Below are 6767 nucleotides of genomic sequence, written 5' to 3' on the forward strand. Positions count from 1 at the left end.
TAAGGTCAGTGACAAGATTCATGCACAAGAAATTTTTTTTTATTTTAAACAAGGCTTTAAAAGCGAAAAAAAAACGTAAACAAAAAATATGTCGTAAGTTTTTTACTCACACAAATAAATCTTTAGGCTTGCTGAGAAAGTCTACATTGTAATTGTATGGGAATGCATAACGTTTTTAGACAACTCACGGTGGGACAAGGTCCAAAAAGGTTGGGAATCACTGATCTAAACATTGAAGAAAGCTGGATGCACGTTGACATGAACAATTAATAAATGTGATTGTGTTATTATATTCACAAGGTTATCTGAATCACGATTTTAACCAGAAATTGTCTGACCAACATAAACTACTAAATCTTTGGCATAAACTATTTCACAACTTGTTTTATTTTCAAAGATATTTTTTCTGTTATTTGCCCTCAATTTAATTGGAGGCAGTATAAATGTTACAAGGAAAAATAGATTCATTGCACCAGAGATTGGAAATATTTCACCGATACTAAAAAATACTTTTTTTTATAATAATGCCACTAACTCCCAAATCAAATAACTTTCTAATTAGTCCAATGATTTAGTCATCATTGCCATTCCAATTGAATCTACATTTGTAATCGAATATGTATTTTTTTAGGCTGTGTGATCAGTATAAAATTAAGTAGAGACAGTATATCATAAACCAGATGATAAACATAGTAGTGAGCTACAAATAAGTTTAAGGAAATTATTGATCCGTCTCTGTTGTCCATACCAACTTTGCTTGAATTTAGTAATAATTTGCAAAATTATGTAAAAATTATAATCTTACTTCTAAAATATCCTAATATTCTGCTTTAAGCTTAAATTTAGAAAAAAAACTCAATTGATGTTTCACATAAATTTTCAACTTACTCCAAAATTCGCTCTAAAACATAGCACGATAATACTGATTTAAAAATCGAGGACTTGGTAAAAAGTTATGGTTAATTTGAAAAAAATCTGATAAGAATTTCGACTATTTATTGGATTTATTATTTGGATTATGTTCACTACAACGATAATGATGATATATTGTTTATATTTATACATCGCAAGTTAAAGTCTAAACGAAATTAACTCAAATATATATAAAATTAAATTATTTTGCAGTATCGACGAAGTTGATTTTAAAACAAGTTTGTTTGAATGATAACTTCATGATATTTACTGAAATCATATTTTAGAAAAATGGTATACTTAAATTAAAATTTAAGCCCTTCATGAAAGCGAGTGTAATACAATATTTCAATTATTTCTCATAATAACTATGAGTTCGTATTTGTCACATTTATTTTCCATTATTATATTTATAATTACTATAGATATATTTTGAGTTAATAAAATTTCGACCAAAACTGCGATATTTCGATGAATTTTATAAAATAGTCACTTTTTATTATATGGTGATTGTTCGTCTAAGATTGTGTTATATATGATATATAAGATGATGAACATTTTTTGGATTTGAAAATCATTTATTCATACCACTCAAAACTGTTCCGAAAACAAAAATATTAAAAATTCGGTTGCGGTACCGAAATTTTTCACAAAATGTTTGTCAGTATGAATAAAAGATTTTCTTGAGGTATATTCCTTGACTTGGAGAATCACAAACACACACTTATAAAATACAATGTGGACAACTCATATTTTCATTTTATATAAATATTATAAATAATCTAGATTTGTGTGTGTCTGCGTTGATTGGACCAGAAACATAAATTATTATTCATTTATTATCTCGAATCTCCATTATTAAACATCAAACTATTTTTGTTTAAATATATCACGCATGCAAATTCGCTATAAAACACAAATTTCTAAACATTTGTCTTAAAAATTTAATTTCCTAATGATCGTAATGAAAATTATAACAATAATTGGCTAATTCGGTTTAAATTATAATATGCAGTTGTAAAGCATCTTTCACACGATACGAAAGTACAAAATGATTTATTTATGAAATAGGGAACAGATTGGACAAAGTTCTCTTCAAATACAGTTTTTTTTATAAGAAATAAGCAAAATCAATCATTATCATTAATGATCAAATCAAATGTTACAAATTATTCGAATCGAACCATAACAGAAAAACTTTATTATATTACAAACAATACAAATCACTCGAGTTCTGATTCGAATCACATGACGTATGATGTACGATTCGAATCACATCCAAGAAAAACTCGAGGTTTGAGTCGAATCAGATTACGCTTTCATACGAATCACTTCAAATTTGATTCGAATCATATGATGCGGGATGTACGATTTAAGTTGTATGAATCACTCGAAATTTGATTCGAATCATATGCTAAAATATGTGCGATTTAAGTATACGACTCATTCAAAGTTTGACTTGAATCTTTTGAGATCAGATGTACGATTTAAGTTATATGAATCATTCAAAATTTGATTCGAATCCTATGACGCAATATGTACATTCGAAATATTGTATTGAAGATGGCAAATAATTAAGGTGACCATATTTTTTTAAGCTGATCCGGGAATCAGTTCTTAAGGACTTAAGGACACACCAAATTCATCAGTTTTTTATATGATTTTTTTTTAATGAAAATTGCGGACTTTTAGTAAGAACTTTATTATTCATTTATATGCAATGCTCCTTTATCTATGTTTTTCTCGCTTTTGAGCTTTGCATAAAAATCTATTCAATTTTCTTCATAATTAATTTGAATTTTTGTTACTTTATCTATTAGTTTTCAAATAGCCAGGACAATCCGGGACAAAAAATCTAAATCCGGGACAAATATTGCTTTCAGAAAAACCCGGGACACAAGGTGAAATCTGGGACTGTCCCGTCTAAACCGGGACGTATGGTCACCTTACAAATAATGCACACGATTACTATAAATGCGATTTTTTTTATAAGAGGATTATGTTTCAAAGATGAAGTACTTTAAAAAAATCGATCGATTTAAATATCATTCATTACAAATTGTGCCTTTTTATGTACGATTCTAAATGTACAGTAGATTAAAATATAACACAGTAAATATATTAGTTTGCAAATACAACATATTTTCAAAACTCCAAAAGCATAAAACTAGAATTATTAAATATATTCTCTTAATGTAAATGATGTGTTAGTTAACGTTAAGTTCATGCATTTGAAAATGACATTGGAAAAAAATATATTTCTAAAATCAAACATTTTCTCACGTGTATGAATTCATTTAAGTATCAAAAAATAATCCGGTGAATTATTTTATAAAATAATATTTATGGATCAAATTAGTCAAAAACAATAAATTCGAAAAATAACGAAAAATATTGTTCTAAAGCAACAGCAAACCTTTTAGAAGTCATATTTGAATATCAGATATCATGAAACGCTTTAAAGATATATTTAAGTGATACATGATTTACTTGTCCATAAAAAATTGGATTTGCATATTTCTTAATAAATATTGCACATATACAGTATTATCTATTTTAAATCGCAGTTTATCAGACTTTATTGTATCGTGTGAAAGTGCTTTACAAATTCAATCTTAGATATAAACGCAATTGTATAAATACAAAGAGCAAAATGACGGAAATATATTTATAAAATATAATTTTAGTATCTGCTTTATGCATTTTATACAGTTACGTTATTGCTTCCCAAACACTGAGCTAGTTTTTTGATAAAAGACTGACTATAAATTATAATACAGAGCGCACACCTAAGTCTAAACAGATTCAACAACAAACACTTTTCAGGAAATATGTTTTCGGTCAACGATAGGTTGTACATTAACTAATATTAAGTAGTAATGCTATTTTTAAGAATTTGTTGTTAGATTTTTATAATTTGGAGTTACTTTTCGTTAGATTTGGATGTGCGATATGACATATGTTAAAATATTAAATTTAGAACAATTTATATGAAACAAATCTTGTATCAAAAGACTGCTCCCAACTTAATGCATCCACGGAGTATGAATAAAAGGAAAATAACAGCAGTATTCCAATTTTCAGTACTCCGTGAAAAAATCGTTCTTTGGCAACGGTTTCTAAAAATATTTGCTCGTTTCTATAAAAGATTTAAATCATTTTTCTAATAAAGTCTATAAAGCGTTCCGTTGTAGCAAAAATATCACTAACAATAGAAATTTATATATTTTTAGATTTCATCTATGTATGTGACCACCATCACATATATTTGATATGGAGCAGCACATCAGCAACACATCATACCAAACGAATTTCAAATAATTCGTATTTTGAATTAAACGCGTTTGTTCAAAAATTGTTCTAGACTTTATTCATTATTCAAATCATGATTGAATTCAGTAGCAATCAATTCCTTCTCTATAACCTATTTGTAAAAGATCCAGATTTTCTTAATGTATCCAAAAATAGACAAAAGACTGTTTCCTTTACAAATCTCAATGTACATAAAACTCTCTTCATAACAATTTAATAAAAATTTATCAATTTTTACTATTAATGATTTACAAATCGGTGATAGATAAGAATTGACTACCCATGCTATATTTTTCATTGGTTTAATTATTTTGGCATAGGTCGAAACCTGACTTGTTAGAAATGTTTTAGGACCAAGCGCACACGAGCGATTATTGTGAATGATTAAGCTTTTAGTATTTTATTTGATATGTCTGAATTGATTTACGAGGAAATGATAAATTCGAGCAATATTTTAGGTATTCAGCCTCAACTCCAAATAAAATTGATCACAAACAATCATCGGAAGCCAAAAAGTAAAATAAAATGGTAAGAATAAAAAATAATTGTCAGGGTAACATTCCTAAAATCTACAGGACAGGACACCAAATGAAAATGGAAATATATTTTGCAAGACCTTTATTTTTTTGTAGAATAAATAATTAAATTGTAAACTCTTTTCTTTTGTATTTCATGTACTGTCGTCCAGAAGAATTTAGTAAACATATTTTAAATAGAAACTTTTATAATAATATATATATGTGTGTGTGTGTGTGTGTGTGTGTGAACTTTCCTATATTGGATACAAATCCATTGTAACGACTTGTTTCGTTTGAAATATTAAATTTGTAAAAACATTTATTTAATTCTTTAAAACCTTTAGATAAAAGAGATTTATTTAAAACATTTATTTGATATATGCTTTGAACTTTGATGTAGTTCTTCTAATAGTCAAGATATTGCCATTGAAATTGTACAGATCTTTACTATACAATCAAAATTATTGCCCTGAATATGTACTAAATCATGGTGTATTTTAAATATTTAACAATATTCAATTAAATTGCAAAAGATTGATGTATAAATATACAAATTCAGTTGTGTGCAGAAAGGCAGGTCCATGAGCTGAGTTAGATAACACACATGCATACACACATATGTAATATATGCATATTACATATATAAGAATAAAAATAATGTTAAAATATAAATGAGAAACAAAAATATCAAAGTGGCAAACACCAACTGATCATCTATTTCCTATTCCTGTGAATACTATTTGAAAGCATAATCAAATCTTAAGAGAATGAAATAGAATATGATAATAAAAAAAAACTCAGCTATTTGGTACTTAATAAAATAAAACTACCTATTTCAAAGGTAGCTTTAGATTGAAATAGTTGAACTTATTTCCAAGGTAAAATGGTATCAGCAATCATTGTAAAGTAACTTAAATGGATCTTTTCAACTTTCTTTTTAATTCAAAAGAATATATTGCTCGTAAGTATCATTTTACCCAAAACCCTCATAAATAATGAAAGAAATATAGAATTTAGCCAACAAGTAAACATTACTTGATATTGTTAGGTGCTACTCAAAAAGTAACAAAAAAAAATTGATCAACGCATGATCATCCAGTCACCTGTTTGCACAAGTCCATATCAATGCGATAATAAATAAATTCAATAAATAACTACAGCATCCTTACTTTTATCTCAATAAATAATTGTACATGTATACATAATTTTTTACGCTTACAAATTTTGGTATAATACAATCATTTGAATAATTAAAATTTCAAATACAACAACTAACAATAAAAAATACTTCCACAATCATTAAACAAATGGAACATTTTGCAATATTATATAATTTTTTTTTAATGTATGAAAGATAAAAAAATCTGTATACGCATACATGACTTGCTTGTAACAACATGGCTTATTTGCAAATTATAAATGTTAAGAAAAAAAAAATCATTATGTAATGAATACAGCTTTTTCATTCAATGGTAAAAACATTTTTTAAAGACTAGATTGCACAGTGAACGACATCAATAAATAAAATGTCATATATAAAATTTAAAGAACATCAGGTTTCACAAAAAATAGTGTTAGTATCCAAATATTATAAATTCTCTCTTCCAATTTTTTTTTATAGCGGTTGATCACACACCAATTTTATATTCAAAATAAATGCACTCACGTTACAAAATTTTTTCTTTGCAGCATGTAAGAAACACATTTTCTCAAAACTCAAAAATTATATTTTTGGTGTTTCCTAGCGGTGACAATCATCGCTAAATGTAACAAAATATTGCATAAGTCCCTTCATAAAAAAAGTGCTGACAATCAATACTCAATCAAAACTTAATCAATAAATCAATTTAATGAAAAATAACAATTAATAATAATAATAACAACTAGCCCCAATTCTATGAGACCGTTAATATATACTAAAAACCTAAAGATCCAAGTAAGAGATTTTTGTGTTTATCTTTGATTTATATATATATATATATATATATATATATATATATATATATAACCAATTATATCTTGCTG

The sequence above is a fragment of the Ctenocephalides felis genome, unplaced genomic scaffold (assembly GCF_003426905.1).
Source record: "Ctenocephalides felis isolate EL2017-DRISC unplaced genomic scaffold, ASM342690v1 CF-g0.4_SCAFFOLD_00845, whole genome shotgun sequence".
NCBI lineage: Eukaryota > Metazoa > Arthropoda > Insecta > Siphonaptera > Pulicidae > Ctenocephalides > Ctenocephalides felis.